General features: G+C 41.6%; 1 protein-coding gene across 2 annotated transcripts in view; it reads right to left on the reverse strand.

The window, feature by feature from the left end:
* Nucleotides 1-26,810, reverse strand: part of LOC140477143 (peroxidasin homolog) — a 583,119-nt gene that overhangs the window by 208,718 nt on the left and 347,591 nt on the right. The gene's annotated exons all lie outside the window — the stretch shown is intronic.

Genomic DNA, 26,810 nt, shown 5'->3' on the forward strand with positions numbered 1-26,810 from the left:
GCACATTCTCCCAGTGTCTGCGTGGGTTTCCTCCGGGTGCTCCGGTTTCCTCCCACAGTCCAAAGATGTGCAGGTCAGGTGAATTGGCCATGCTAAATTGCCCGTAGTGTTAGGTAAGGGGTAGATGTAGGGGTATGGGTGGGTTGCGCTTCGGCAGGGTGGTGTGGACTTGTTGGGCTGAAGGGCCTGTTTCCACACTGTAAGTAATCTAATCTAATCTATTCTTATGAGCTAAATCTTAAGTTATTTTGGCTAAGTATTAGTTTTGTTGAGTTTGTTTGAAGGCTTCTTGCCTGATTAACTAACTACCCAGCCCCTCTTACCTGATTCTAGTTCTATCTTACCACTCACCATTCCTGGAACAACTCACCATGCAGCAGATATCAGTTAAAAGGCTGGCATCTTTGGCACACACGCTATCTTGGAATGGTCTCTCTGCTCCTGAACACATAATGCCAATCCAGAATTGCCCCTTACCAGCAATGTAATGGCTTAGCTGCCATTAAACTATGCTGCTCATGGCTGACACTCTCTCGCACTGATACCCTTTTCTGTCACTCCAGTCACAATTTAACCAACAAGCCACACAGTTAACCTGTCTTTTGATAATCCGGTCTAAACACCATCTCAAAGTCACCATTATGCTATCCCCAAAGACCACTATTGACCCACATCTGGTCATTGTCCAGTAAATGAACATCACACATAGGCAAACAATTAGACAATTCCTAACATGGACTTTTAATTAAAGTATCAGCAAAAGTGAACACAATAAATAAATAGATGCTAATGTTTGCTTCTGCAATGTAAACCAAATGCTGATATCATGGCCAATGACTATTTTTCATTCTGTGATGGTTGGCAGCACTCAATTCTCATCTGCTGGAACTGTGTGTTAATTAGATTAGATTACTCACAGTGTGGAAACAGGTCCTTCGGTCCAACAAGTCCACACCAACCCTCCAAAAAGCAACCCACCCAGACCCATTCCCCTACACCTAACACATAGCCATGCTAAATTGCCCGTAGCATGCTAAATTCACCTAACCTGCACATCTTTGGACTGTGCGAGGAAACTGGAGCACCCGGAGGAAACCCACGCAGACACAGGGAGAATATGCAAACTCCACACAGACAGTTGCCTGAGGCGGGAATTGAACCCGGGTCTCTGGCACTGTGAGGCAGCAGTGCTAACCACTGTGCCACCGTGCTGCCCACTAAGGCCTTGGCTGAGCTTCCTCACAGTCCTCACCCTCCTCAGACAACTGTTCCTATCCCCCCAGTTCGCTAGCAACTATCACATTGTCTCATTGCCTGTGCCAATTGTGCAGAATACAGCAGGCCAGAATGATGAGGCACACTTTATTTGGACTATACTGCAGCACCCCATTACACCAATCCAAACAGTGGAACTTTATCTTCAAAAGCCCGACCATTTGCTTCATCATCGTCCTGGTGAAAGCATGGGCAGCATTGTACCTGTGCTCTGCATCAGTCAGTTGGTTGAACAGTGATTGCCATGGTTGCAATGGGTAGCTGTTGTACCCAAGTAACTTGCCTTATAGGCCAACCTGGACCATCAAACACACCAAGTTTGACAACATAGAGGTCGTGGCAACTATCAGAGTAATAGTTCACACATCTCCAGGTTCTGGTTACGGTAATCACCGATTGCCTGAACATTAATAGAACGGAGTCCCTTCCTGTGAATGAATTCTGCAGTGTTGTGATAGGACCCTCTCAGTATCAGATGTGTGTACAGTTCTGCACAGCCTGTACCTGGGGCATCCAGCTTTTTTCCCAAATCTTGCCACCCAGATTGTAGCACTGTTTCCATCATCAGGAATAAAATGAACAGTATGATCTTGGAAACAGAATGGCATCAATTACTATCCTGATGCTCAGAGATCCCACACAGGTCACCCATTACTCCCAGGCAGGAGGCCAGTCATGTAGAAATTCAAAGCAGATGTCACCTTCACAGACACTGGAGGAGGTTGGCCTCTCATTCCTACAGCTTTCAGATTCTGCTCTACCATCTAGTTGAGTTCCATCGGTGTCCGAGGACATATGGAGAATGTGTCGACACTTCATCTTGCTCATCCCCATTAAATTAAGTCTCATAGAATCCCTCCAGTGTAGAGGCAGGCCAGTCAGCCCAGCAAGTCCACATCGACCCTTTGAACAGCATACCACCCAGATCTATCCCCCTTCCCTATATCTTCCATAACTAACCCATCTACCTGCACACTATGGGTAATTTAGCATGGCCAATCCACCTAACCTGCACATCTTTGGACTGTGGGAGGTAACCCACGCAGACACAGGAGAAAGCGAAAACTCGACACAGTCATCAACCTGAAGGTGGAATCGAACCCAGGTTCCTGGTGCTGTGAGGCGACAGTGCTAACCACTGAGCCATTGAGCTGTTGGCACTCGAAAGACAGGTGCTCCTGTGGACTCCTGTATCCTGAGGGGCCCTGTGATGTGAGCTCTTTATCAGTCTGCTGCTACTCCTTTGATTGTCATTGCCCCTTGGTCTTTTCGCGCTCTCTTTCACTTTCTTAGGAAGACAGCCACAAGAGACCAAGATTCCACCAGTGGTGGAGTTCCTGATTCTTGCTGGCAAAGATCTATTTTGGGAAAATAAAGAACAAAACAGGCTCTTAGCATTGAGAACGGTCAATGGTTGCATATCCTATGGATGAGGATTGAGCACACTCCTTCACACAGTGAGACATGCTGCATCCTAAAAGCGAGGGTCGTGTTTCCAACATTCAGTCAGTTTCAGTTGCACTAAGTCGGTGAAGATGTTGCACAAGCCGAGTATTCAACACATTACATCAAAAGGGACTGCCTACTGCACTATAATCCTCTTCAGATACCAGGTCCACTTCAATCACGAAAGATCACTGAATTCAGTAGTGCCTGTTTTCATAGTTACGTGACAAATAATGAAGTAATCACCTCCATCTCTGACAGCACCCTTTGAAATTTTACAATTTATGGTTGGCCTTTAGCCAGCATTCACTAATTTTTTAAATCACTGCTGCTAACATCTGCATCATCAAGTTACTTCCAATTTTCAAGGAATAATGGCATGGTACAAATTGGTTTTGACTAGCATTAATTCTGCATGCATTGCAAATAGATGGTGAAATGATTGCAATTTAAATGTGACTGCATTTGCAAACATATGCTTCATGAATTTGCCCATGTAAGCCCCTCAACCATGTGAAGATTGTGCCCATGGCTTAAGGAATGGGCACCTTCTGATTGACAGTGGCCCCGCTTAACTTAGAAGATTGTTGATATCTCAGTGTGCTGTACTGCAACATGCCCTCCAAACCCCCTCGCAAATAAGCATGACAATTAATGTGTCTGTTGGAAAAAGCATATCAATACAGCAGTATTCATAGTGTTCAGGGTTTGGCCAACTGGCTGAAGCACAAAATGTGCTCACGGTATGGTGTAGTGTGGCAAGGTAAGGAAGTATAGATATTGTGAGGAAGCAGGTAGGCTCTGATTGCGTGAGCGTTGAGTAAGCAAATTAGCATCCTTAAGGTGCAGCCTTGTCAATCTGTGAGGTAGGTGTCTTTTTTCCACACACAAAGTGCCCTTTCAGCTACTTTTCAATGGTGGCCACTTTTGCATTCTGTAATGCAGGTCTGTATCTCCTAAGAGTCCTACAAGTGAATCGGAGAATTACCAGAAGGATCCTGAGTGGATGGCAATGTTCATGGACAAGGGTCCATCTGTCTTGTGCCTGTGGATTGTACCCTGACTAACACAGAGGATCTTCACAACCTGTGACAAATTGACGTCGTCAGGTATCTGCTCTGACTTCCATGTCAAGAATTCTTGACATCAAACTTGCTCACAGCAGGTCGTAGGATAGGAAACTGCATATTAAGCAGGAGATGTGCAGTGCATGTGAGGATCACATCTCTTAACCTGGAACTTAGTTAAAGATGCAACAAGTTGTTCCCAATGTCAAGACAGATACCACCAGATATCTCACTCATTTAGAACATAGAACATAGAAAAATACAGCGCAGTCCAGGCCCTTTGGCCCTCGATGTTACGCTGATCCAAGCCCACCTAACTTACACTAGCCCACTATCCTCCATATGCCTATCCAATGCTCGTTTAAATGCCCATAAAGAGGGAGAGTAGCAGGGCATTCCATGAACTCACGACTCGCTGAGTAAAGAATCTACCCCTAACATCTGTCCTATACCTACCACCCCTTAATTTAAAGCTATGCCCCCTCGTAATAGCTGACTCCATATGTGGAAAAAAGTTCTCATGGTCAACTCTATCTAAACCCCTAATCATCTTGTACAACTCTATCAAGTCACCCATAAACCTTCTTTTCTCCAATGAAAACAGCCCCAAGTGCCTCAGCCTTTCCTCATACAATCTTCCTACCATACCAGGCAACATCCTGGTAAACCTCCTCTGCACCCGTTCCAGTGCCTCCACATCCTTCCTTTTGTATGGCGACCAAAACTGGACACAATACTCCAGATGCAGCCGCACCAGAGTCTTATAGAACTGCAACATGACCTCAGGACTCCGGAACTCAATTCCTCTACCAATAAAAGCCAGTACGCCATATGCCTTCTTCACAGCACTATTTACCTGGGTGGCAACTTTCAGAAATCTGTGTACATGGACACCAAGATCCCTCTGCTCATCCACACTACCAAATATCCGACCATTAGCCCAGTACCCCATCTTCTTGTTACTCATACCAAAGTGAATCACCTCACACTTACCTACATTGAACTCCATTTGCCACCTTTCTGCCCAACTCTGCAGCTTATCTGTATCCCGCTGTAACCTGCCATATCCTTCCTCACTGTCAACAACTCCACCGACTTTCGTATCATCCACAAACGTGCTCACCCAACCTTCTAGCCCCTCCTCCAGGTCATTTATAAAAACGACAAACAGCAATGGTCCCAAAACAGATCCTTGCGGAACACCGCTAGTAACTGCACTCCAAGATGAACCTTTACCATCAACTACTACCCTCTGTCTTCTTCCAGTCAGCCAATTCCTAAGCCAAACCTCCAACTCACCCTCAATGCCATACCTCTGTATTTTTTGCAGCAGCCTACCATAGGGAACCTTATCAAACGCCTTACTAAAATCCATATAAACCTCATCTACTGCTTTACCCTCATCCACCTCCTTAGTCACCTTCTCAAAGAATTCAATAAGGTTTGTGAGGCACAACCTGCCTTTTACAAAACCATGCTGACTATCCTTGATCACATTATTCCTATCCAGATGTTCATAAATCCTATCCCTTACAATTCTCTCCAAGACTTTGCCCACAACAGAAGTGAGGCTCACCGGCCTATAGTTACTAGGGTCATCCCTACTCCCCTTCTTGAACAAGGGAACGTTTGCTATCCTCCAGTCTTCTGGCACTATTCCTGTTGACAACGAGGACATAAAAATCAAGGCCAATGGCTCTGCAATCTCCTCCCTTGCTTCCCAGAGAATCCTACGATAAATGCTTTCAGGCCCAGGGGACTTATCTATTTTCACCCTTTCCAGAATTTCCAACACCTCTTCCCTACAAACCTCAAAGCCATCCATTCTAATTAATTGTGACTCAATATTCACATCGACAACAATGTCCTGTTCCTGAGTGAATACTAATGAAAAGTATTCATTCAGTGCCTCCCCAATCTCTTCAGCCTCCACACGCAACTTCCCATTACTTGACTGGACCTATTCCTACCCTGGTCATTCTTTTATTCCTGACATACCTATAGAAAGCCTTTGGGTTTTCCCTAATCCTACCAACTAAGGACTTTTCATGTCCCCTCCTTGCTGCTCTTAGCTCTCTCTTCAGATCCTTCCTGGCTACCTTATAACTCTCAATCGCCCCAATTGAACCTTCACGCCTCATCTTTACATAGGCCGCCCTCTTCCCTTTAACAAGGGATTCCAATTCCTTATAAAACCACGGCTCCCTCACACGACCCTTTCCTCCCTGCCTGACAGGTACATACTTATCAAGGACACTCAATAGTTGCTACTTGAACAAGCTCCACATATCGATTGCGCCCTTCCCCTGAAGCCTACTTTTCCAAGCCATGCATCCTAAGTCGTGCCTCACCGCATCATAATTTCCCTGCCCCCACCTATAAATCTTGCCCTGCAGTGCACACTTATCCCTCTCCATCACCAGAGTAAAAATCACTGAATTGTGGTCACTGTCCCCAAAGTGCTCACCTACCTCCAATTCTAACACCTGGCCTGGTTCGTTACCCAGAACCAAATCCAGTATGGCCTCACCTCTTGTTGGCCTGTCGACATATTGTGTCAGGAAACCTTCCTGCACACATTGGACAAACACCCAGTCAATATCTGGAAAGTTAAAGTCCCCCATAACAACCACCCTATTATTTTCACTCTTCTCCTGAATCATCCTCGCAATCCTTTCTTCTACGTCTCTAGGACTATCTCTGCAACATTTCTGCCATAGTCCATGGTGTTCAGACAATTATAAGCTTTTGCACTAAAATTATAAGCTTTTGCACTAAAATTCTAGCTAACTTTCTCGCATATTTTAATTTAACCTTGTTTTTTTCAGTCATAGCTGTGCTATATTTTGTCAAATCTTATTGTCCACACATTATTAGTAAGCATTTTTTTTCTTAAGTTTAATACTATTTTCAAACTATTTTTATTAACTACAGATTGTGGGTCTTCCAATTGATTTTTTTTAATCCTGTTGGAATAAATATAACTGGGTATTTAGAAATATCCCCTTGAATGTCTACTTTTCTATATGTATAGACCTATTTCTTTGCCAGTTGTTATTAAATTTTGTGACTTTGTTGAATCAGACCAGAGAACCTTTATATGGCCATACAAGGAACAGCTCTGGCACTTAATTTCAATTTTTTTCTGTGCACGGATTTCAATGATGACAGACCTGCAATTGCATTGTTGATCTCGAGAATGATCTGTAATTTTGTCAAAATATCTGTGGAATTTCCCAGAGAAATGAGACAAATACTGAGTGCATTACTGTCATAGACCTCTGAGCATAATAGTATCAACAGCAGATTAAAAGGACATGCTTCTCATTATGCCATTGCTGCAAAAATCTATAGGTCATAGCATAAATGCCAATTGTGAATTTTACCCACAGCCCTGATAGTCCTTTCATTTTAATATGATTAAAGAAAACAGGAATGCTAAAACGAATATGCTAAGCTTCCTCAACCACCATGGAGCCCATGGGCTACAATCAATCCTATCGATCATATTTCACACTGTAAAAAAGGTCAGTACGTACATAACTCCTTTAAAACAGTGCTGTCACTAACTAAATTAATCAAAGTATCTATGTGCTGTTGAATTAAGACCATAAGATCACAAGACATGGGAGTCAAAAGAAGCCATTCTGTTCATCAAGTATGTCTGCCATTCAGTGAGTTCATTGCTGATCTGAAAACCAACTCCACTTTCCTGTCTTTTTCTTCATAATCTTTGATTCCTGTACAGATTAAAAATCCATCTGAGTCTTGAATATACTTAAGGATACAGCCTCGACAGTGTTCTGTAGTAAAGAATTCAACAGATCTGGTATCCTCAGAGAACCAATTTCTCCTCATCTACAACTTAAATGAGTAACCCCTTATTCTGAGATTATGCCTTCTAGTCCTAGACTCGACCACAAGCAGGAACACCCTTTCTGCACCAATCCTTTCAAATTCTAAGAATCTTGTAGATTTCAATAAGGTTGCCTCTCATTCTCCTAAGCTCCGGTAAGGAAGGCCTAATTTACTCATCCTGCCTTCATAATGCATAACTTGGATCAACCTGATGAACCTTCTCTGAACTGCTATTAATGCTAGTATATCTTTCCTTAGATAAGGGGACCAAAACTGTTAACTGTAATCCAGCTTTAGTCAGAATAGTGCCTTACATTTGTTTAATAAGAACTTTCTAATTTTACATTCTATTTCCTTTGAAATAAAGGCCAATTTTCCATTTGCCTTTCCTACTACCCATTGAACTTGCACGCGAGATACTTATGATTTATGAATGAGGACTCCCAAATCCTTCTATGCTGCAGCTTTTGGCAGTCTTTCCCCAGTTAAATAGTATTTCGCTCCTCTACTCTATCTGACAATACTCTATCATAATTCCCCACATACTCCATCTGCCAAGTTTTTCCCATTGTCTTAACCAGTCTATATCCCTCTGCAGACTCTTTTCCTTCCCAGCTATTTTTGTGTCATTACAATACACATTTGGAAGAATATCTTGTCCTTTTTTAAACCTAAGTGCACTGACAATAAAGTGACTAAATGTAACTATGATTTATTAGTTGAGAGGTTGGTACAACAAACACTCAATTAGCCTGTTAATCAGATGGGACCACAAACAGATGACTGGATCAGTTCAATTTCTCGAAAATCAAATATATGAACAGCATATAAGAAGGATCCTCATGAGATTAAACCTGTAATAGAATGATGAATGGAGAGACACCCTCTGGACATTTCATGATTAAATAGCATGCTGAAGAGCACAGCAAATAAATAGATCAATGTGTGTGGTCCCATTGCCTATAGTTTGTCTAACGATGGTTTTCTGACCCTATTGACATTTTATGAGCTGTTGTAACTTTCTAAGGAAACAATTATGATGTTGTGCATTTAATTAACCAACCATCCATATGTTGCTCATTAAAAAAAACATGGAATTATTTTGATTCGAAAATGCAATCTGCTGTAATTAAAGAAATTTCAACAAAAAAAGAGTAACATGTTCAAGTGTATGGTTTCATGGAAATATAGAAAACAGTAGTAGGAGTGGGTCATTTGGTCTTTTAAGTCTGCTCTGCTATTCAACGTGATCATGGATGTTCCCACATTCTCCCCCTGCATTTTGATCTCTTTTGCCTAGATATAGAACTATATCTAACTCCTTCTTGAGAACAATGTTTTGGATTCAGCTGCTTTCTGTGGCAGAGAATTCCACATGCTCACCTCTCCCTGGATCAAGAATTTCTCCTCATCTCAGTTCCAAATGGCCTCTCCCATTTCCTTAGACTGCGACCCCTGGTTCTGGACTCCTCAGTCATCAGGAATATCGTTCCTGTGTTCTATCCTGCCTAGTCAAGATCCAATTTTATGGGTTTATGTGGGATATCCCCCCACTAATTCTTCTAAATGTCAATGAAAAGAGTCCTAACTGAACCAGTCACTCTTTATACTTTAGTTGTGCCATCCCAGCAATCAATCTGTTAAAGACTAATTGAAGATTGACAGAGACCTCAAATAATATATAGATAGCAGGAGAGAACTCAATAAAGGAATTAGGATGGCTAACAGGGAGAACTGTCCATTTGAATATAGAACTGGCTTAAAGGTAGCAGACAGAGGGTGGTGGTAGAGGGGTTTTTTTCAGACTGGAGGCCTGTGACCAGTGGAGTGCCACAAGGATCGGTGCTGGGTCCTCTACCTTTTGTCATTTACATAAATGATTTGGATGCGAGCATAAGAGATACAGTTAGTAAATTTGCAGATGACACCAAAATTGGAGGTGTAGTAGACAGCGAAGAGGGTTACAACAGGATCTTGACCAGATGAGGCAATGGACAGAGAAGTGGCAGATGGAGTTTAATTCAGATAAATGCGAGATGCTATTTATAGGGAAAGCAAATCTTAGCAGGACTTGTACACTTAATGGTAAGGTCCTAGGGAGTGTTGCTGAACAAAGAAATCTTGTAGTGCAGGTTCATAGCTCCTTGAAAGCGTAGTCGCAGGTAGATAGGATAGTGAAGAAGGTGTTCAGTATGCTATCATTTATTGGTCAGGGTATTGAGTTGAGTTGGGAGGTCATGTTGTGGCTGAACAGGACATTGGTTAGGCCACTGTTGGAATATTGCAGGCTATTCTGGTCTCCTTCCTATCAGAAAGATGTTGTGAAGCTTGAAAGGGTTCAGAAAAGATTTATAAGAATGTTGCCAGGGTTGGAGGATTTGAGCTATAGGGAGAGGCTGAACTGGCTGGGGCTGTTTTCCCTGGAATGTCGGAGGTTGAAGGGTGACCTTATAGAGGTTTACAAATTCATGAGGGGCATGGATAGGATAAATAGACAAAGTCTTTTCCTGGGGTTGGCAAGTCCAGAACTAGAGGGCATAGGTTTAGGGTGAGAGGGGAAAGATATAAAAGAGACCTAAGGGGCAACTTTTTCATGCAGAGGGTGGTACATGTATGGAATGAGCTGCCAGAGGATGTGATGTAGGCTGATACAATTGCAACATTTAAGAGGCATTTGGATGGGTATATGCATAGGAAGGGTTTGGAGGGATATGGGCCGGGTGCTGGTAGATGGGACTAGATTGGGTTGGGATATCAGGTCGGCATGGATGAGTTGGACCGAATGGTCTGTTTCCATGCTGTACATCTCTATGACTCTATGTCTCTATAAAAGGAGCCACGAAATGCCTTTGGCAAACAGGAGTAAGGAAAATCCTGTTTTATATACATTTATATAAGAAGTATGACAATATCGAGGGAAAGGTAGGTCCTCGCAAGATCAAAGGAGGGAGTTATGCATGGAGCCGGAGGAAGTGATTGAGGTCCTCAACTAATACTTTGCATCAGTATTCAAAAAGGAGAGGGTGGATGGTGAATCTCAGGAGGGGCATGTCAATATTTTAGGGCATGTCAATATATAAAAAAAGTTGATATTGGGAGTTTTGAAAAGCATTAAGCTGGTCAACTCCCAAGGTCGGAAAGGGATCTTTCGCAGAATGCTGAGGGAAGCAGGTGAGAAAATTATGGGGGCCTTGTACCAAATCTATGCGTCCTCTTTCATCACAGGCAATGTTCCCAGAGGACTGGAGAAGAGCCAACATTGTTCCTTTGTTTAAGACATCCAGCAGGAATAATCTGGGATTTTACAGGCCGGTAAGCCTTATGTCAGTGGTAGGGGAATGATTGGAAAAGTTTCTTAGAATAGTTCTGTTCGCCGAGCTGGGAATTTGTCTTGCAAACGTTTCATCCCCTGTCTAGGTGACATCCTCAGTGCTTGGGAGCCTCCTGTGAAGCGCTTCTGTGCTGTTTCCTCCGGCATTTATAGTGGCCTGTCTCTGCCGCTTCCGGTTGTCAGTTCCAGCTGTCCGCTGTAGTGGCCGGTATATTGGGTCCAGGTCGATGTGTTTGTTGATAGAGTCTGTGGATGAGTGCCATGCCTGTAGGAATTCCCTGGCTGTTCTATGTTTGGCTTGCCCTATAATGGTAGTGTTGTCCCAGTCGAATTCATGTTGCTTGTCATCCGTGTGTGTGGCTGCTAAGGATAGCTGGTCGTGTCGTTTCGTGGCTAGTTGGTGTTCATGGATACGGATCGTTAGTTGTCTTCCTGTTTGTCCTATGTAATGTTTTGTGCAGTCCTTGCATGGGATTCTGTACACTACATTGGTTTTGCTCATATTGGGTATCGGGTCCTTCGTTCTGGTGAGTTGTTGTCTGAGAGTGGCTGTTGGTTTGTGTGCTGTTATGAGTCCTAGTGGTCGCAGTAGTCTCACTATCAGTTCGGAAATGCTCCTGATGTATGGTAGTGTGGCTAGTCCTTTGGGTTGCGGCATGTCCTCCTTCCATTATCTTTCCCTTAGGCATCGGTTGATGAAATTGCGAGGGTATCCGATTTTGGCGAATACCTTGTATAGGTGTTCCTCTTCCTCTTTTTGCAGTTCTGGTGTGCTGCAGTATGTTGTGGCCCTATTGAATAGTGTCTTGATGCAACTTCGTTTGTTTGTGTTGGGGTGGTTGCTTTCATAGTTTAGGACTTGGTCTGTGTGTGTGGCTTTCCTGTAAACCTTTGTGGTGAATTCTCCGTGCGGTGTTCTCTGTACCATCACGTCTAGGAATGGGAGTTGGTTGTCCTTTTCTTCCTCTCTAGTGAATCAGATTCCTGTGAGTGTGGTGTTGATGATCTGGTGTGTGTTCTCTATTTCTGTGTTTTTAATTATGACAAAGGTGTCGCCCGTGGGCTCACCGAACTCTGGACTCATAGCAGAAGCAGTAATGCAAACGTTAGAACAAACAGTCTTACCGCAAATTCAACCCAAACTCTGGGTCAGATACGTGGATGACACCTTTGTAATCATTAAAAACACAGAAATAGAGAACACACACCGGATCATCAACTCCACACTCACAGGAATCCGATTCACTAGAGAGGAAGAAAAGGACAACCAACTCCCATTCCTAGACGTGATGGTACAGAGAACACCGGACGGAGAATTCACCACAAAGGCTTACAGAAAAGCCACACACACAGACCAAGTCCTAAACTATGAAAGCAACCACCCCAACACACACAAACAAAGTTGCATCAAGACACTATCCAAAAGAGCCACAACACACTGCAGCACACCAGAACTGCAAAAAGAGGAAGAGGAACACCTATACAAGGTATTCGCCAAAAACGGATACCCTCACTATTTCATCAACAGATGCCTAAGGGAAAGACAACGGAACGAGGACATGCCGCAACCCAAAGGACTAGCCACATTACTATACATCAAGAACATTTCTGAACTGACAGCCAGACTACTACAACCACTAGGACTCATAACAGCACACAAACCAACAGCCACTCTCAGACAACAACTCACCAGAACGAAGGACCCGATACCCAATATGAGCAAAACCAATGTAGTGTACAGAATCCCATGCAAGGACTGCACAAAACACTTCTTAGGACAAACAGGAAGACAACTAACGAGCCGTATCCATGAACACCAACTAGCCACGAAACGACACGACCAGCTATCCTTGGTAGCCACACACACAGATGACAAGCAACATGAATTCGACAGGGATAACACTACCATTATAGGGCAAGCTAAACATAGAACAGCCAGGGAATTCCTACAGGCATGGCACTCATCCACAGACTCTATCAACAAACACATCGACCTGGACCCAATATACCGGCCACTACAGCAGACAGCTGGAACTGACAACCGGAAGCGGCAGAGATAGGCCACTATAAATGCTGGAGAAAACAGCACAGAAGCGCTTCACAGGAGGCTCCCAAGCACTGAGGATGTCACCTAGACAGGGGACGAAACGTTTGCAAGACAAATTCCCAGCTCGGCGAACAGAACCACAACAACGAGCACCCGAGCTACACATCTTCTCCCAAACTTTGAATTTCTTAGAATAGGACTATAAGGGAAATGTGGACTTATTAGCAAATAGGCTGCAAGGTTTTGGATGGGGAAGATCATGTCTCACAAACATCATTGAGTTTTTTTGAGGAAGTGACAAAGATGACTGATGAGGGTAAGGAAGTAGTTAGGCTACATTTGAAATATTGTGTACGTTTTCTGATTTCTAAACTATCTGAAAGATGTGGAGGTCTTGGAGAAGGTACACAAATGGTTTATCAATAAATTGCCTTGTCTTGAGGGTATTAACTATGAGGAAAGATTGGTCCCTTTTCAGTTGATCATCAGAGGAGGACGGGTGACCTGATAGAGGTTTACAAAATTATGAGAGTCATGGATAAAATGGATAGTCAGAACATTTTAGCCAGGCTAGAAATGTCAATTTGTAGGATTCATTTTTAAGGTAAAAAGGGGGCAAGTTTAAAGCAGATATAAGAGGCAAGTTTTTTTACACAGAGGGTAGTAAGTACCTGGAATGTGCTGCCAGAGGTGGTGGGTGGACATTATTGCAATATTAATGTTTAAGAGGCATCTTGATAAATATATGAACAGGCAGGAAATAGAGGGATATGGACCACATAGAGGCAATTGGTTCTTAGTTTGGAAAGGCACCATGTGTCGGCGCAGTTTGGTGGATTGAAGGGCGTGTTCCTGTGCTGTACTTTTCTTTGTTCTAAACTTTCATTGCACTCTCTCCATACTTAGAAGGAGACGAAAACTACACACAACGCTCTAGGTTGGTTTCACCAAGGCCCTGCACAATTGCAGCAAAACAATACTCGAATCCTCTACTATGAAAACCAATAAACCATTTGCCTTCTTCACTGCCTGCTGCACCAGTGCGCCTGCTTTCAGTGACTGATGTACGAAGACACTGAGGTCTCACTGCACCTACCACTTCCCCAATCTATTGTCATTCAGATAATAATCTACCTCCCAGTTTTTGCTATCGATTGAATGACCTCACATTTATCCACATTATACTGTGTCTGCCATGCATTTGCCCACTCATTCAAGTTGTCCAAGTCACACTGAACTATCCCTAGATCCTCTTCACCAGTTCACCTTCCAACCAAGCTTTGAGTCATCTGCAAACTTGAAGATATTATATTTAGTTCTCTCATCTAAATCATAAATATATATTGTGAATAACCAGGATCCAAGCATTGACATCTGTGATATCCCACATGTCACTGCCTGCCACTCAGAAGAAGACCCATTTATTCTTACTCTTTGTTTCCAGTTTGCCAACCAGTTCTCCACCTATGTCAGTAACTAAGCCCCAATCACATGTGTTTTAATTTTAAATGCCCATCTGTTTTGTGGAACCTTATCAAAAGCCTTCATGCAAACCAATTCTACTGGCTCCACCTTATCAATTCAATGAGTTACTTTCTCAAAAGAATTATTGCAGATTTGTCAAATGTAATTTCCATTTCCTCAATCCAGCTGTCTCCGTACAATCCTGTCATAGTTTTTCAAGTGCTCAGCTATTATTAATTTCATAATGGATTCTACAACCCTACAACTGATGCCAGACTTACCAGCCTATAATCCCCTTGTTTTCTCTACCCCCATTTTTAAACAGCGGAGTTACATTCACTACCCTCCAAACTGTATAAACTGCTCCAGAAAGTGTAGAATCTTGGAAAATGATCAAGAATGCATTCACTAATTCTACAGCCACTTCTTAAAGTATACTGAAATGTAGATTATTGGGTTCTGAAATTTATCAGCCTTTACCTCCTACCAATTTAGCCAACACTATTTCCTATTAATACTGATATCCTTCACTGTCCCCATCTCATAGGACCCAAAATGTTTGCGGCCTTTGTTAAGATAGAATTAAAGTTTGTATTTAATTGATCTGCCATCTCTTGGTCTGCAACATTTTTTCCCCTGCTTCTGACTACAAAGGACCTATACTAATCTCTTTCTCTTCACATATCAAAGAAGCTTTTACAATCAGTTTGCATGCTCCTCATAAGTTACTTCTTTTCTCTATTTCCCCCCACGTGACAAATCCCTTTACCCTCCTTTGCCAAAATTAAAACTGCTCCCAATTTTCATGTCTGCTGTTTCTTATTGACCAATGAATATGCCCTTTCCTTGGATCAAATACAATCACTAATCTCCCTTGCTGGTCATGGTCAGGCCACCTTTCTTGATTTATTTTCATACCAGATGGAAATGAACAATTGTCACAGTTCATCCATACATTCTTTAAATGTTTGCTATCCACTGTCAATCCTTTAACTAATATTTTCCCAGCTTGCATGACATCATAGTTTCCTTTATTTAGATTCCGGACCTTAGTCTCAGAATTGATTATGTTATTTTTCATCTTAATGAAAAACCCTATCACATTGCAACTACTCTTCTTCAAGAAGCCCAGCAAGATTGCAAATTATTCATTTCTCGTTACACAGTGCCTAGTCTAGGATGGGTTGTTTAATAGTTGGTTCCTCTATAGTTTGATCCAGATACCCATCTTTTACATATTCCAGGAATTCCTCCTCTACAGTATTGTTACTGATTTGATTTAGCGAATCTAATTACAGCTGACCTTCTTGCATGCATTTCTAATTTCCTGTTTAATGCCATCCCTAACACTACCACCACAGTTTGGAGTTTATATACAACCTCCACTATAATTTTCTGCCCCTTGGAGTTTCTAAGCTCTATCCATACAGATTTCACTTCACCAGGGTTATTATTATTCCATTAATTTCCTCTTTAACCTTCAATGCTACCCAGTCTCTCTTTCTTTTTTGCCTGACCTTCCTGAAAATTGATTATTTACTTCACCTGAAGTCACAGCTTCACAATCCCAGCTGTATCATGTCCACTTATATCTATTTGCATAATTAATTCATGCACTTCATTATGAATGCTCCACTCCTTAAGACACAAGGCTGTTCTTTTTGACATTCCAGTTCTGTTTGTATTATTTTGCATCGTGGCCCTGTTTGATTCTTGCCTTTGAATTCTCTATCACTTCTCTTATTTCCCAATCTGTTTTTGTTTTTGCCCTTGTTTCCTTCTTCTTTTGTCTTTCTGTATAGGTTACCAAACCTCTTCCACTGAAGTTTAAACCACACTAGCAAATACTCCTTATAGGACATTAGTTCTGGTCCTGCCCAATGTAACAGCATAGAGAAGACATCAGCTTTTCTATCTCTGCATTTGCAACACAGTAAACATAAAACCTTCAAAAGTACTCAAAATTGACCTCAATGGTTCCTAACCAGACTTTTGAAAAACCAATCCCAGACCCTGCAAATAATCAACTCCAGATACTAACTAGTTTGTATCTTACAAAGATTTTTAAACACTACCTTAAAAAGAACAAAATCCAAGCGCAGAAAAATCTAATTTGTCTATGCCTTAAATCCAAAACCTGTGTTTTTAGCCCTATTCACACAAAGACAGACAGACAAACAAACAAACACAGGGATAAATAGAATAGCAAAATTAGCCAGATTACATGAGTGGTTTTCACAGTATATTGTTCCACGGGTATAGATGATGGCATCTTAGTTTTATTTTGAAGGTGTCGATCAGAGTGAGCTTTTCAGTTCACTTATATTAAGTCAGTAACGTTTAGAACATGGTTTTGTCTTCTCTAAGTTTCCAAGAGCTGCTCAGGGAGGTTAGGCAGGGAGCTTTCAAACCTTCATCCGTTAGCATCAACAGCCAGATTTTTTTTTTCCTCACAGAAGACACCAACCAAAACACAACTCAAACTCTGACCATTCCCTGACAGACAAACCAGTTCTGCCACAAGATCCCAGTTATCATTCAATATTTGCCATATTCTTAAGCTTTAGATTAGACTACCTACAGTATGGAAACAGGCCATTTGGTCCAACAGGTCCATACTGACCCTCCAAAGAGTAACCCACCCAGACCTATTCGCCTATCCTATATTTACCCCTGACAAATTCACCTAACACTATGGGCAATTTAGCATGACAAATTCACCTGACCTGCACATGGGAGGAAACCGGAGCACCCGGAGGAAACCCACGATGACATGGGGAGAATGTGCAAACTCCACACAGACAGTCGCCCAAGGTGGGAATCAAATCCAGGTCTCTGGCGCTGTGAGGCAGCAGTGTTAACCACTGATCCAGCATTAGATCTTTTCCAGACTAGCTGGAACCAATCCCCAGGTATTGACTATGTTAATAGATAACTGCTGCTATCTGTTTAAACATTATGCTCTTCTCCAAAACATCTGCAGAACCTTGATCATTAACCAACTTTCAATGAACTTCCTGGCCTGGCCTCACGAATAAACAAAAGGTTGTTTGTTCAGTTTTCCCTTTTAGCACAAGCCATTATCCACAGTCCAAACATCACCTTTAACTCACATTTTCAATCTGCGATCACTACCTTTGAGGTTTGACTTTTTAAACTTGCTTCCTAACTCCATGCATTCTAATTTTAGTGTCTTATCCCTTTTATAACCTATGTTGTTCATACCGATGTGTACCATGACCACTGGCTGTTCACCCTCCAGAACGTCCAATTGCTACATGGAGATATCCTTGACCCTAGCACCCAGGAAGCTATTTACCATCCTGGAGTCTCAGTTGTCGTCAAATCGCCTATTACTACAGCCTTCACCCAATTACTCCTACATTCGTATCCAGCAAAGCACGATGTAACAAAACCAGAAATTCCAAAGAAACTTTGCAGGTCTAGCAGCATCTGTGGGAAGAATGCAGAGTTACCATTTCGAGTCCAGTGACTGTTCATCAGAATTGATGCTCACCAAAAAAAAAAGTATTCAAAACAATATGCCTGTTCTGCAGGGGAATGACCATAGGGCACTCCTGCACTACCTACCTAATCCTCTTACTCTGACGGCTGATCGTCTATTCCTTCATTGACTGTGGAGTCTTAGCCTGCATAGTGACCCCATCTTTATATGCTATACATGATCCATTCAGCCTCGCAGATGCTTCACATTGTATCCACTGTTGTTTGAAGATCTTAACCAATTTAAAACTCAGTTAAACTAAGAAACAAATGCATATAATACAAACACATCAGGAGCTGATTGCTAATATTACCAGCAGCAATGTCAACATTTTGACCTCAAAAGCTATCAGTAATAAATAATATGCAAAACAAACAGCTCATTACAGCAGTAACTAGAAAAGGAGCAAGTCAAACAGTCAGGGCAGGCAGGAACAAAGCAGAGAATGAGTTTGGACTAATAAATTAAACTGCATTTATTTCAATGCAAGAGGTCTAAGAGGTAAGGCAGATGAACTCTGGGCATAGTTGGCGACATGGAACTGGGATATCATAGTGATTACAGAGAAGTGGTTAAGGGATGAATGGGACTGGCAGCCTAATGTTCCAAAGGTATAGATGCTATAGGAAAGGTAGAAAGGGAGCAAGAGAGAAAGGGGAGTGACGTTTTTGATTAGGAATAACATTGTATCTGTATTTAGGAAGGATGTTCATGGGAAAATGTCCAGGGAAGTTATTTGGATGGAACTCAGAAATTAGCACCTTATTTCTGATTCAGTGTGTGGATATACTTACTAGAGAAGATGCAAAATTTGACTGACTCTTGGGAAATAAGGCAAGGCAGGTAACTGAGTTGTCAGTGGGGGAGAACTTTGGATCTAGTGACCATAATTCTATTAGTTTTAAAATAGTGATGGAAAAGGACAGCCTGGATCCAAAACTTAAAGTTCTAATTTGGAGGAAGGCCAATGATGAAGGTATTAGGCAAGAATTTTTAAAAGATGTTTGGTCAGTGGGGATGGATGTTCTCAGGTAAAGGGATGGTTGGAAAATGGGAAGCGTTCAAAAATGAGATAATGAGAGTCCAGAGACAGTATGTTCCTGTTAGGGTAAAGGGCAAGGTTGGCAGGAATAGGGAGTGTTGTATGACCAGAGAAATTTTGGCTTTGGTCAAGAAAAAGGAGTTATGTCAGGTATAGACAGCAGAGATCAAGTGAATCCTTAGAAGAAAATAAAGGCAGCAGGAGTTTACATAAGAAGGAAATCAGGAGGGCAAAAAAGGGACATGAGATAGTTTTGGCAAAGAGTTAAGGAGAATCCAAAGGGACTCTATAAATGCATTAAGGGCAAAAGGGTAATAAGGCAGGAAATAGGGCCTATTGAATATGAGCAAGGCCGCCTTTGTGTGGAACTGCAGGAGATGGGGGAGATATTAAACAAGTATTTCATATCAGTGTTGACTGTGGTGAAGGATATAGAAGATAAAGAACATGGGAAAATAAATAACATCTTCTTAAAAAATGTTCACATTACAAAGGAGGAAGTGCAGAATGTTTTAAAATGCATAAAGGTGGATGAATCCCTGGGCCCTGATCAGGTGAACATTAGAACTCCGTGGGAAACTAGGGAAGTTATTGCTGGGCCATTTGCTGAGATATTGGTATCATTAGTAGCCACAGGTGAGATGTCAGAAGACTGGAGGTTGGCTAATATAGTGCCACTACATAAGAAAGGTGGTAAGGAAAAGCCAGGAAATTACAGACCAGTGAGCCTGAGATCAGTGGTGGGTAAATTGTTGGAGCGAATCTGAGGGCTAGCATTTACATGTATTTGGAAAGGCAAGGACTGATTAGGGATAGTCAACATGGTTTTGTGCACGGGAAATCATGTCTCACTAGCTTGATTGAGTTTTTTGAAAAAATAATGAAAAGGATTGATGGGGCCAGAGTGGTGGACATGATCTATATGGACTTCAGTAAGGTGTTAGATAAGGTTCCTCATGATGGACCGGGTAGCAAGGTCAGATCTCATGGAATATAGGGAGAACTAGCCATTTGGATATAGAACTAGCTTGAAGGTAGAAGACAGAGGGTCTTGGTGGAGGGTTGCTTTTCAGACTGGAGGCCTGGGACCAGCAGTGTGCCACAAGGATCGGTGCTGGTCCCACTGCTTTTTGTTATTTAAATAAATGAGTTGGATGTGAACATAGGAGGTGTGATTAGTAAGTTTGCAGATGACAGCAAAATTGGAGATGTAGTGGACAATGAAGAACGTTACTTCAGGATACAACCCGATCTTAATCAGATGGGCCAATGGACCAAGGAGTGGCAGGTGCAGTTTAGAATCATAGAATCCCTACAGCGTGGAAACAGGCCACTTGGCCACACTGGCCCTCTGAAGAGTAACTCCACCCAGCCCCATTCCTCTACCCTACTACTCCACATTTGACTAATGCACCTAACCTACATAACCCTGAACAGTATGGGTAATTTAGCATGGTCACTTCATCTAACCTGCACATCTTTGGATTGTGGAAGGAAACCGGAGCATCCAGAGGAAACCCACACAAACACAGGGAGAACATGCAAAGTCCACACAGTCAACCAAGGCTGGTAGTGAACCTGGGTACTTGGCACTGTGAGGCAGCAGCTAACCACTGAGACATCGTACCATCCATAATTAATTTAGATAAATATGAGATGCTCCATTTTGGAAAGGCAAACCAAGGCAAGACTTGTAAACATAATGATAAGGTCCTGGGGAATGTTGCTGAACAAAGAGACCTTGGAGTGCAAGTTCATAGCTCCTTGAAAGTGGAGTCCCAGGTAGACAGGATAGTGAAGAAGGCATTTGGTAAGCTTTCCTTTATTGGTCACAGCATTGAGTATAGGAGTTGCTAGGTATATTGCGGACATTGATTAGATCACTTTTGGAATACTGCATGCAATTCTAGTTTCCTTGCTGTAGGAAAGATGTTGTGAAACTTGATAGGTTTCAGAAACGATTTACAAAGAATGTTGCCAGGGTTGGAGGGTTCAAACTATTGGGAGAGGCTGAGTAAGCTGGGTCTATTTTCTCTGGAGCGTTGGAGGATGAGGGGTGACCTTATAGAGATTTATAAAATCATGAGGGGCATGGATAGGGTAAATACACAAGATCTTTTCCCTGGGGTGGGGGAGTCCAAAACTAGAGGGTACAGGTTTAAAGTGAGAGGGGAAAAAATTTGAAAGGGATCCAAGAGGCAATTTCTTCACACTTAGAGTGGTTTGTGTACGGAATGAGCTGCCAGAGGAAGTGCTGGAGGCTGTTACAGTTGCAAAGTTTTAAAAACATCTGGATGGGTAAATAAATAGGAATGGTTTAGGGGGATGTAGGCCAAATGCTGGCAAATGGGACTAGATTAATTTTGGATATCTAGTCAGAATGGATGAGTTGGGTGGAAGCATCTAAAACTGTCATAGAACCAAGCATTATGTTTTGGAAAATGGTTTTCAATTGCATATTTGGAACTGAGACCTTGACTTCTAAAATGGAAGACTAGAAGTAGTCAGTATACTTACAAATGCATGCTACCAGAAACATGGCATTCTTCCATGTATTACTTCTTGGTCACGGCAGTTGAATAAAGTAATAAAATAAGGTAATAGTGTTTTGTGCTCTATAAATAGCAGTACAGAATATAAAGCAAAAAGGAATGAACAGGATGCAGTAATATATGCAGTTTTAAGTGCACCTTCGTAGAAATCAAAGTCATCAAGATCAGTTAGTCTGAATCACCAGAACAATGAATACTAATGAGGAGAGATGTGAACCATTTCCACAAGACTAGAGAAAACTAAACGGTGATTTAGTAGGATTTTGACGGGGTTGATGACTGATGCAGGAGTCACTGTGCACTGGGGACAAGCCAGTAAATGTAATCAAGCTAATGTGTTATCTCTGTTCAAATAAATATAAAAACGACACAAAAAAAACCAAATAGTTGTACTTGAACTCATTGTAAAATAACATATTGATCATTGAGAGTAACTTTGCAAATAATTTACATTCATGAAACAAACAAGGCAAAACAGCAACAGATGCTTAAATAACCTCTTTAATTTCTGAGGAATTGACAACCTAAGTAGACTATATCCAACTCTATAATGTGCTGTACATTCAAAGACATTTTACTACATTCCACATTAAAATATAATAGTTAGGCTCAAAGATGTGGAAATCCATGGTTATCTGAAGGTCAAAAATGGTACTCATTACAATAGCATGGTAAGATGGGGAAAACTGAAGTATTAATTATCGTGCCCAGGAATAGCAATGATTTGGATTCTGAAACTCGATTGAAGACGGTAAAAAAAATGCAGATGATAGGGCAAAGAAAATAGCGCAGTGGAGATGAAAAGAAAGATTAGAAATTACAAAATGAGTTATAGTGGGCAGCATGGTGGCACAGTGGTTAGCACTGCTGCCTCACAGCGCCAAAGACCCGGGTTCAATTCCCGCCTCAGGCGACTGACTGTGTGGAGTTTGCATGTTCTCCCCGTGTCTGCGTGGGTTTCCTCCGGGTGCTCCGGTTTCCTCCCACAGTCCAAAGATGTGCAGGCCAGGTGAAATGGCCATCCTAAATTGCCCGTAGTGTAGGTAAGGGGTAAACGTAGGGGTATGGGTGGGTTGCGCTTCGGCGGGGCGGTGTGGACTTGTTGGGCCGAAGGGCCTGTTTCCATAGTGGAAGTAATCTAATCTAAAAAGGTATGTAATTTAACAGTAAAATATTGGCTGAAATTGAATACAGACATGTGAAATGTAAAGCAAGCGGCGACAAAAATGCACTCTTTGTATTCCAGCAGTGGTTTTGATACATCCAGTGAAAAGATGAAAAACAATCCTTAGGTGCCTTATTTTAATCAAAACTTCCAACCAATATAAAGCAGACATGTACACAGCCAATTACAAATTGAATTATATAGCAACACAAAATAAAAGATAAGTCTTAACCAAAATTATAAACATTCAAATAACAATTTGAATACTGTATTTAATTTGGATCACTGAGACTCTATGACTATATAAGCATTGGAAGAAGTTCAGAGAGAAATCAAAAGCTCTTCCCTCATACAAAAACCTGTGTTACAGTAATAAAAATAAACACCTTTGAACATTTAATGCAGAAACAAATGTGTCAGAGAAGTGAACTTCAAAACAGAGTATAAAATAAGAGTCTCATAAGATAAATCTGTCAGATGGTGAGGTGAAGATGTACTTGAAGCCACTGGAATGAGTTGAGGATATGTAGGAAGACAGTGGAAAGAGTTGAGGATGAGCTTGAAGACAGTGGAATAAATTGAGGATGCGCTTGAAGACAGTGGAATGACTTGAGGAGGTGCTTGAAGACAGTGAAATGAGCGACACTGTCAGAGAAGTGAAGAAGGATGCCAAGTAAGTTGGAATTTTATGTCACTTTCTTTTCCTGTCCTCCTAGTGCCTGGGCTCTATATCCAAGTTTGAACGCCAAGAGTCCTGTCATTAACTTCTTTGGCCACTTCTACCAAATCCTGCTTGGTCTGAAAGACTGACCTCTTCTTCCTGTCCTTGTCAACCCCAAGCACATTGCAGTCCCTCAAACCACTTAGCACGTTATGTTGGTATTGACCAAAGAGAAGGAATTGGTGGAGAATGATCTCAGGGAAGGGAATGTCGACTCTTTCAGCTAAGTTGCTATTAAAAAGGAAGAGGTGTTGTGTGTCTTAAAAAGTATTAAGATAGTTAAGTCCCCGGGTCCTGATAGTATCTATCACAGAATATTAAGGGAAGTACGTGAATAAATTGTTGGAACATTTACAGGCAGCTTCATATCCTCTTTGGACACAGGTGAGGTCCCAGAAGACTGCAGAGTAGGCAACATTGTCACATTGTTTAAGAAGGGTAACACAGATAATGCTGGAAATTACAAGCCTGTGGCTCTCACGTGGGTGGTAGGGAAATTACTGGAAAAGAAAATAGGGATTGGTTCTATACACATTTGGAAGAGAATGGACTTATTCGTGATAGACAGCATGGTTTTGTGCAGGGAAGGTTGTGCCTCACTACCTTGATTGAGTTTTTCTAGAAGGTTTTGATGATGATTGATGAAGGAAAAGCAATTGATGTTGTCTCCAGGACTTCAGTAAAGCTTTGGACAAGTTCCTTAATGGCAGGCTGGTATAAAAGGTAAAGTCACATGGTATCAAGGGTGAGTTGGCAGGATGGATACAGAACTGCTTAGTCATAGGAGACAGAGGGTAGCGGTGGAAGGATGGTTTTTGGAATGGACAGTTGTGACGAGTGGTGTTTCACAGGGATCAGTGCTGGGACCTTTGTTGCTTGTGGTCTACACAAATGATTTGGAGGAAAATGTAGTTGGTTTAATTAATAAGTTTGCAGACAATACAAAGATTGGTGGTATTGCGAATAGTGAGGAGGATCATCAGAGGGTACAGCAGATTATAGATCAGTTGGAGGCATTGGCAGAAAAATAGCAGTTGGAGTTTAATTTGGACAAATGTGGGGTGATACGTTTTGGAAAGTCAAGTCCAGATGGAAATTATATAGTGAATGGCAGAACCCCTGGGAGTATTGATATGCAGGGGGATCTGGGTCTGCAGGTCCATAAGTCATTGAAGGTGGCAGAACAGATAGAAAAAGTTATAAAAGAAGTCTATGGCATGCTTGCCTTCACTGGAAGGGGCATTGAGTGTAAGGATAGGCAAGCTGTGCTGCAGCTTTGTAGAACTTTAGCTCGGCCACACTTGGAGTATTGCATACAGTTCTGGTCACCATAGGACCAGAAGGATGGGGATATTTGGATAGGGTACAGAAAGGATTTACCAGAATACTGCCTGGAATGGGGGATTTTAGCTGTGAAGAAAGGTTGGATCGACTGGGTTTCTTTTCACTGAAATACAGGAGGTTGAGAGGCGACCTGCTCAGAAGTTTACAAGATTGTGAATGGCATGAACAGAGTGGAAAGAATGAGGCTTTTGCCCAGGGTGGAGGGGTCAATTACTAGGGACAGAGATTCAAGGTGCAGTGCGGTGGAATACTTAAAAGAGATGTGTGACGCAAGGTTTTCACACAAAGGGTGGTGAGTGCCTGGAAAGTGCTGCCAGTGGAGGAAGTGGAAGCAGACACAACAGCAGAATTCAAGAAATACCTGGATGAATACAGGAATAGGAAGGGAATAGAGGAATATGGATCATGGAAGTGAAGACAGTTTTAATATGGAAAGGCAAAATGTATCAGCGCAGGCTTGGAAGACCAAAGGGCCTGAACCTATGCTGGATTACTCTTTGTTATTCTTTGATATCCAGGTAGGGACTAGAGGTCTGGAAGGTGTTCCTGGGTCCATATTTCATTCCTGTGGTTGCTGAACTATCTGCAATCAATGTATAACTCCTCCATTCTGATACCTGATGGGGTTCCTTATATTAGAAATATTCTTTTGATAGATTTGCCATTATTTTATGTGGGAAAGCCAGTATTGAGATTCCAATGTAGTAGCTGAGATAAAGACTCATGGTCAGGTACTAAATGGGCTCCTGACTCACTTCTGACCTTCCTACGCTGAGCAGATCAGTTGTGAATTTCAACAGCCAGAGCTCTCATAGAAAAGCACTTGGGTGGCAACCTAGATTACGTGCTTAGATCTTGTAGCTGTGATTTGAGATTCTAAACTTCTTACTCAAGAAGTTAACTCAGAGAGGGACATAAAGTCATCTCTGAACAATTACCTACTCAACCATGGATTATTTCATATTGACATTGGCAGATGTTTGTTAGGCCATCACTTGGTTGAACTGAAAGATTAAAAACATATTGCACTCTACCAAAGGTATTGGAAATGATCAAAACTCCTTAAAGAAATCAGTGAAGATAACTTCAAGTGAAGAAACAATATAGATAGTTGGCAATGATAAGGGTGTTAGGAGACAATGGGAAAATGGCTCCGAGGAGCAGATCAATCACAAGCTAATTGAAAGGTGCAGCAAGCTCAAGGGATTGAGTAGATTATTCCCATTCTTATATTCCATTTGTGAACGGCTATCCCATTCACATCCTAACTAGGTATTTGTAGAGAGAAAGCAATGCTATGGACCATTTTTAAATTATGTCACCAAAGAAAAATGTTGAAAATGTCAGGAAATCATAGTTTCGAAGCATTCCAAATTTCTTTCATGATAAGAATAAAATGCTGAACATTTAAAGTGAAAACTATCTTAAATTTTGAAGATTATGTTTTTTTCTGTCAGAAAACTTTCTGTTAGAAAACAGTAGGGAATTACTTCAGTTTATTATGGCAAACAGTTGTGTACACCAATGTGCAAACATAACACTGTTGCAAAAGTACAGATACAGGAATGAGTGAATGTAGATTCAAGAGAGCTCTACATCTGGCTATTATTTTGCTGGAGTAGTGAAGTGAGATTCTATAAACTAAGGTACCAATATTTTGGAACACTGTGCATAATATTATTTTAAGCTGACAACATTGTTATCTCACCGGAACATTAGATCAAACTAAAGATTGCAAAGGAGACTTTAGCAGATGTAGCCTTTTTTTCTGTTTTATTATGGAATTATATTGAGTCTGAATCTTATATCTGAGGATTACAATTTAATTTTCTGAAAAAAATCTACATCATCTTAATTTTGAAAGTGAACAGGCTAATTTTATTCAGGTTTCTCCACTCAATTTTGAAATTCTGGTATACTGGCACATTACCAATACGTAAGAAAATAATACTTACAACTGGGAAAAAAAGATCACTTAAATAGAATTCAGAGA

The sequence above is a fragment of the Chiloscyllium punctatum genome, chromosome 5 (genome assembly GCF_047496795.1).
Source record: "Chiloscyllium punctatum isolate Juve2018m chromosome 5, sChiPun1.3, whole genome shotgun sequence".
Lineage (NCBI taxonomy): Eukaryota > Metazoa > Chordata > Chondrichthyes > Orectolobiformes > Hemiscylliidae > Chiloscyllium > Chiloscyllium punctatum.